The sequence below is a fragment of the Physella acuta genome, unplaced genomic scaffold (assembly GCF_028476545.2).
Source record: "Physella acuta isolate Inbredline_101_S28 unplaced genomic scaffold, ASM2847654v3 ptg001298l, whole genome shotgun sequence".
NCBI classification, from domain to species: Eukaryota; Metazoa; Mollusca; class Gastropoda; family Physidae; genus Physella; species Physella acuta.
Genome location: NW_026732813.1, coordinates 289029 through 297246, shown reverse-complemented (window position 1 = coordinate 297246; position 8218 = coordinate 289029). Strand labels below are relative to the sequence as shown.

Here is an 8218-nt window from a genome sequence, read left to right as displayed (position 1 = left end):
TTGGGTTAGATTATTAAATAACAATGGGCATTACCGTTGGTCTAAAAAAATTAATGTCAATGGCCTTTATTGTATGTCAAAAGTCTTTTAATGACAGTGGACTTAATCATTATTGTATGTCTAAAATATTTTAATAACAGTGGCCTTTATCGTATGTCTAAAATCTTTTAATGACAGTGGCCTATATCGAATGTCTAAAATCTTTTTAATGACAGTGGCCCTTATCGTATATCTAAAATCTTTTAATGACAGTGGCCTATATCGAATGTCTAAAATCTTTTAATGACAGTGGCCTATATCGAATGTCTAAAATCTTTTAATGACAGTGGCCTATATCGAATGTCTAAAATCTTTTAATGACAGTGGCCTATATCGAATGTCTAAAATCTTTTTAATGACAGTGGCCCTTATCGTATATCTAAAATCTTTTAATGACAGTGGCCCTTATCGTATAACTAAAATCTTTTAATGACAGTGGCCCTTATCGTATATCTAAAATCTTTTAATGACAGTGGCCTATATCGAATGTCTAAAATCTTTTTAATGACAGTGGCCTTTATCGTATGTCTAAAATATTTTAATGACAGTGGCCTTTATCGTATGTCTAAAATATTTTAATGACAGTTACATTTATCGTATGTCTAAAATCTTTAATGACAGTGGGCCTTATGGTATGTCTAAAATCTTTTAATGACAGTGGGCCTTATGGTATGTCTAAAATCTTTTAATGACAGTGGCCCTTATCGTATGTCTAAAATATTTTAATGACAGTGGCATTTATCGTATGTCTAAAATCTTTAATGACAGTGGCCCTATGTCTAAAATCTTTTAATGACAGTGGCCCTATATCTAAAATCTTTTAATGACAGTGGCCCTTATCGTATATCTAAAATCTCTAATGACAGAGGCCTTATGGTATGTCTAAAATCTTTAATGACAGAGGCCCTTATCGTATGTCTAAAATCCTCTAATGACAGTGTGCCTTATCTCTGGACATAGACCCTTCACTACGTGAGTTACTTGGTTCCGACCATCACTGCTAGCGCCCTGGGACAAGTCTGGATAAATATGGAATAAACTTTGATGTGAGAGAAATCGATCTCACCACCCAGCGCCCCAGTTTACGGGGTATGATAATGACGGTCTCCCACACTCCAGGCCAAATAGGTCGACTGACACCCCCCCCCCCCCCCTCCCCCACCCCCTCCGTCCCGCCTGTCCTTGGAATTACTCTGATGCTAATTAGTCTAGAGAGAGCGCAAGAAAAAAAAATATTCGGAACACAAATAAAAGGAACTTCGTAATTAATTAACTTGGTGAAATATTAGATTTTAAAAAAGTTAAGTGAATCTTCCAGGGTTTTAAAACATAAAATTAATTATCGAAGCAATTCTTTCGGTTGTGATTAAACTGATTGATTTTCCCTACTTACCAAAACCTACTAGCTCCATGTATACCATGTGAAGAGTGATCTCCCATAGTTACTAAATCATACTTGCGTCCCTGTATAGTGTATACCATATGATGAGTGATGTCCCCTAGTTACGTCCATAAATAATGTAGATCATTTGATGAATGACCTACCCTATACTTGCCGCCATGTATGCAATATAATGAGTGATCTCTCCTAGTTACCAAACCATACTTACCTCCACGTATACTATTGACGAGTGATCTCCCCCAAATAATACTTGTCTCTATACGATATAATAATTCTCTACAAAGCTGTAAATTCTTACTTGATATCATTTATACTCACTTATTGGCACCGCATAATCTTAACCACTAAATTATCCAGATTGTTGTAAAAAAATTATTATCCACAGTTAAGCGTTGATTAATTATGTTTTAGATACAGGTAAACATATTTTTAAAATGTTTTTTTCACACATTGAAATAATAATATATTTAAAAACACTTACCCGTGGTTTATGTATGTGACGGGGTGGTTGAGTGGTAGAGCCTTTGACTGCAAGCCCGAAAGTCTCGAGTTCAGATCTCGGTTCGGACTTGTGACTGTAAGACGTCCCTGAGTCCACCCAGCTTTGATGGGTACCGGTCTTACGGTTGGGGAAAGTACTGGCGACTAGGCGGAGTGCCGACGTCAAGAAACATATGATCTCTACTTCATCTGCACAACGGAATGCTAATTATAAAGATAAAGGAGCTTTACTTTTACTTACTTTACCCATGATTAAATAGTATGATGTGGTCTAACGGTAGAGTTCACAAGTTCTTACCCATCCATGTTCGAATCCTACATTAATTCACTGCTTCTTGGTAGATACATAGCATAGACATAATTATTTCATTAGCATAAAACTCACATCTAAAAAACAACAACATCAGTTTCTTCTTCTAATGAACTTTTATAGTTGTGGGTTCCGGGGCTTACTTAATCAGTTCATCTGACCAACAAAAAAAATAATTATACAAAATAACATACAACAGTCTTTCAGTTATTGTCGTATCAGATTTTTAACCTATTTATTTTACTTCTAAATAAAAAATCCGCACGATTTAAGATTAAAGGGTGACCACTTAGTTAAAACAATACCAGTTGTTTTTTACGGTAAAAAACTAAACAAAGGGCAGATTTTTCTGAATCATGTAGGACAACAGCTTGCTACAGTTCGATCTTTTTTGATCGATCGCTTATTTATTATCAAGTTAGTCTGTACATCAAGCGATCTACCTCCCCTCCCTCCCCTCCATTCTCTACTCAAACAGCTGGTAAAACCAATAACACGGTTATCTCAACGTCGCAAGGGAGGTAATAAAAAGGGAGAAAACCAACGTATGTTTCCATATTTAAAAAAAAAATCTCTACACATGTGCAGAGCATTAGTAAACAAGTTGGTTTCCTTGTTTAAATATGTGGCTGTGAAATTTCAATATTTTTAATGTGATTTTTTTTAATAGCTGTGTTTCGTTATTGATTTTTTAAGCGTTTACTTCATATTCGTATATACAATTTATTTTAAAATTATTTTTATACGATTCTGGATTAAAACATAATTTTCCTGATTAAACTTTACAGAATTCCGTGCATAAAAGGTAATTTACTCTCAAAAGCTTGTGTTCTTTGTTAAGGAAAGCATTCTTTAATTGATTACCCTCAACTTCAAGACGTTTGAAGTGATTCTATTTATAGAAGTCAGGCTATAAAAAATGTATTTAAAAAAGTTGTGTAGGCGTAGGGACAAGAAATGAGATTAAACGTGGGTAGTCTGGGTTGGTGGGTAAATGTCAAAGTGACTCGTGGTAAGTCAGGACTGAGTGGAGTTCTAGCAACTTCATACAGACCCGGGGGTAGGCACGCTGGGGAGCGGGGGGGGGGGGGGGTAGTAGCAAGTTGTAGTAGCAAGCGGCTCTTTGTATGAATAAATATGGCTCTTTATAATAATATATGCGGTTCTTTTTAATAATATATAATATATGCGGTTCTTTGTATGTATATAGGTGGCTCTTTGTACGTACATATGCGGCTCCTTGTATGTTTTCATGCGGCTCTTTGTATTAATATATGCGGCAGTTTGTATGTATATATGTGGCTCTTTGTATGTATATATGCAGCTATTTGTTTTAATATATGCGACTATTCGTAAAAAAGCATGCGGCTTTTTGTATGAATACATGCGGTGTTTATAATACCTTCATGCGACTTAATGTTTTAATATATGCGGCTGGCAGTTGGGTTGAGTAGTCTTATCAACATTTGAACTCATTTACTACGTGTGTGTGAATGTAATAAATCTGACCATATGAACGTGTCGTATGGACGTTGAGAATCTGTGAATATCTTCTATTTTTACGGGTAATTGTTCCATCAGCCTCTCATTTGCCGGACTGATGTATGTTAATCTGACCATATGAACATGTCATATGGACGCTGAGAATCTGTGAATATCTTCTATTTTTACGGGTAATTGTTCCATCAGAATCTCATATGCCGGACTGATGTATTGGGTCTCTCAGACCTGATGGAAATCATCTGGAGATGGACACTGGCCTTGATGGGTGACATCTGGGAGGCCCCCTGCATACGGAGTGGGTAATTTGTTGTTGGGGGAGGAGGGAGTGGGTGTTGGGATGAGGAAGGGGGTGGTCATAGCAGGCAGGGGGTGTTGAGAGGAGTCAAGAGTTAATCATTCTCCGCCCACCGGCCCACCCAGTGTATAAAACAAAAATGTTCTTCTGATGGAATTATGTCAGGCAAAAAGAAAAAACCAAAAAAAAAAAACAGCACGTGACACAGATCATGTGACACAAGTCGTGGCACGTGATAAGGTCACATGACCACGTTTGACATTTATTAATTATCCAGCACATTCATACCTCACCCCCTGTTTCTTTTTATAATTATATCTTGATCTTCCCATGCATGACACATCTCCCCCCCCCCACCTTATGGTATATTTTTGCGCCACCCATTCTTACTTGCATGTTTTATCCCTCCACCCCCCTCCACCCCCCCCCCCCCCCCACTTCATACTCTCCCCAATTTTATCTCCCTTACACACATGTCAAACCGCCGTCCGTTTATTAATAGCATATCGATCACGTTTTGTGTGATTTAAGCTGTTACCCGCCAACTCCCCCCCCCCCCCCAACCTCCCCCCACCCCTTTCACTTCTCTAACCCTTTAGTTCGGTGTCCAGTGGGGATAAATAAAAATCGACAGGGCATTGTACATCCCCTGCCGTGAATTACCCAGGCTAGATGTGTAGGGACAGACGGGGAAGGAAAAATATGATGAATTTCAGATAAACAACAGCTGAGTTGTGTGAACTCAGTGACGTCAGCACATTGTGTGTACTGTGAACAGATTTTTGTTGTGTGTTGGAGCTAAGTAGGCGTGAACACGCGCGTGATGGGTTTATTCTCGTGGTTTCTCGTATAGGATGTGTTGTGACACTACGTTACACAGTGTGTAGGGTGTGTGTTGTAACGATATATAACACCTTTTTGATATATGTTTTGACTATTCACTTTGCATGTAGGACATATTCGTTATGACTATAAAGTATATATATATATATATATATATATATATATATATATATATATATATATATATATATATATATATATATATATATATATATGTAGGACATTACGTCATACACGTTTGATATGTGTTATATCATTATATAATAAATCATTAAGTTATTGAGACGATAAATAATTAAATATTGTTTGCTGGTATTATCTTGTCCATGTATATGACTCGTACATACCGTACATTATGCGTGCTCTTATTGAAGCATCAATACTCTATGTGAATGGTTTGATATATAAATCAAAATAGTATGTAATTTTCAATGTTTGAGGTATTGTTTTGTGTAACTAGTTACTTCAAGTGTTGATTCACGTTCTAGGATGTGTATACGGGTTAAAAGTCAATATCAGTTCTAATTGTTCTAGTTGGTATTCTAATAAGCAGTTTTCGACTCAGTGGCTGAACTAATTTAATTAAATTGACTAAAAACTGTTGTTGTAACGTAGTAAATACACTTGACTATATATCTAATTGCTTTTAAACAAATCGACAAGCACTTCAGTTTCTACAGTTTAAATATAAAATATGATTTATCTGTAAAATGTAATTATATAAAATATATAAAGCTCGTGAATAGGTATAGGTTATAAGTTTATATATATATATATATATATATATATATATATATATATATATATATTCATTATCTGTTAGATAGTAGTAAGGCGTCTTACAATTTGGAGGTCTATGGGAGATCCTAATACCCAATAAGCCCCCCCCCCCCCCCACAGCCTACGTCACAGTGGTAGCCTTACTGGTTGGCATGCAATGTTAATTATTGATTAGAGTTTCAAAATAAACGTTCACATGAGAAGTTCTAATGAATGAGAATAAAGAGATGCTTGAACCGAGTTGACGTGCAATCCAGGTAGATGTTGACATGGTCAGCTCTATGTCTTGAGTGATGTTGACCACACGTGCGTCAATCTTTTTGCCTCCGTCTCAACACCCCTCCGTCTACGCTTATCGTCACACTAAAGTCAAAGCCTCACCGCCATAATTTCACGTCCCAAACCAGCACCCCCCCCCCCTTCCCATAATAATATTTCAAACGCAAATAAAAGGTTTTTGTTTTTAAAAAAAACTTATTTACATATAAATGATGAGTTTATTCATATTTAACGCGTGTATGCTTGTTTATATTCTGGTTTCCATGCCGTTGTTTTGGTGATACTGATCATTTTAATGCAAGCCTATACACACACTCTACTACACATTAACTGACCTACCTCTCACGATAGTACATACGCCTAAACTACCCCCCCCCCCATAACATTTAGGTGTGGTCACTTATGTACGACCCCAAGATTACCGCGTGTCACCTCCACCCAACACACCCATTCATAGTATTGTTTTACCCCACTTTTTTTATTCGGGTACGTAGTAAACCAATCACCATCGATTGATTCTATAACTGGCCGCTCCCCTACCTGTAGTATCGATTCCACTCACCTCGACGAGGGGTGTAACCGCAAAACACATTTCAACCAGACGTCACAGAAACAAAAATACCCCCCTACCCCCACCCCCCTCCATTATCAGAAGTATCGGATATTGCTGGAATCGGAGACTCCTTTTGAACTACGGGATTATGGCATTACAGTTTACACACGTTTTGATGACGTCAAAGCCGGCTTATTTGGTTTACGTCAACTCTCAAACCCAATGTGCCCCAAAAATAATTTTTCTAATCAATCGGCACACAGCTAGCACTAGGCTAAATAAAAGCAGGAACATTATAGTTCGACGGAGGACATTTATTATTTACACTGACCATTTAGGTTAAACGCTGATGTTTTGTTATTAGTGCTGAGCACTTGTGTAGGTTCATTCAGCTGATCGATGCGTGCTCTCACATCAATACATTAAATCTCATCTATATTAATGATATTCGTTTGAACACCTATCTATTATTTATACAAGTACATAATTAATTATACATGAATACATATATTATGTGCAGATATTCATAACAAGACCACATATGCTTGGTATAAAAGTACCATAAAACGAGCTCTTATACGTAATATAAACATATCTATAATAGATTATCCATAACCTAACACAGATCCAAGAAATTAAAACGTTTTAAATGCATGCTATAAGAAGAAGAAGAAAGACGCAATGTAGGCCTACATAAAGCTATGTAAAAACTTTAAATTGTAACTTACTTTCAGAAAATCGTTACGATACAGATGTTTAGATACGTTCTCAAGTTGTATTTTACTGCATGTAAACTGCACATAAAGAAACGGTATGCTCACCACTAAGACTAACGCAAACAATCAATAAGTGGTAGGATCGGTCTACCTACTGTGCAAACAATAGACTCTGTATCACATTACTGCTCACTGTTTACTGTAAGAGTTATCGTTCAGTCTTGGGGCTTATGTCTAGATAATTAAATTCACGTGTGTCCAATAATGCGGACAATACAGCCAGATGTTTTATTAAATTTGTGGTCGTGAAAATGGCGATGCGGGTTAATTAAGCCACCATTAACGCGACAATACATAACTGTATTCGCTGATGAATGCTGTAATTAGATTTACATTAACGCGGGTTATGCAAATTTAAATATAGATTATTCTAACATCTTTTTTTCTACCTTCGAATACACTTTTCAAATATTTCCTGCTTAATCGCCTTGGTCATATTTTTTCGGATCATTTTTTTTATTGTTTTTGCTTTTATTTTTGTTTCGTGGGTTCTTTCTTTTTCTGTTCGGTTTCATTTATATTTATTGAAGTTTGCAGCTGTAGAATTTTACTGTAAACGTGTATTTTCGCTGTATCGGTTTTGAATAGGCATTTGTATTAAGGTCTATGGAGACTAGGAGAAACATTGCTGGCTGGGATGATAGCTTCTCTACATATCTGGTTGTTCGCAGTTTGGCACCCCCCTCCCCCGCTACTAAGCACCTCTCAGCAACCAAAACAGGATGTGCTATGCTTTGTGTGTGCTGGGGGGGGGGAGGGGTTTAAATCCCTATCAATAGCGCATGCTTAAAGAGCATGTTTTCGCCTGCTTGTCAGCGGCGTGGTCGAGAAGTAGGGCTTACGACAGACAACCCGACAGTCTCCGTTCAATTCCGGGCTCGGGTCAAGAGGACGTCCCTGAGTCCACCCAGCTCTGATTAGTACCTGACTCGGGTTA

The 8218-nt window shown here is 37.2% G+C and overlaps 1 protein-coding gene across 1 annotated transcript in view; it reads left to right on the top strand.

Annotated features, from left to right (window-relative positions):
* The first annotated feature begins 3031 nt into the window (after window positions 1-3031).
* Window positions 3032-8218, top strand: part of LOC131958194 (protein unc-13 homolog B) — a 169614-nt gene continuing 164427 nt past the window's right edge. The window contains exon 1 of the mRNA XM_059323073.1: window positions 3032-3057. The gene's annotated coding sequence lies outside the window, so the exon portion shown is untranslated. The remainder of the gene's footprint in view (window positions 3058-8218) is intronic.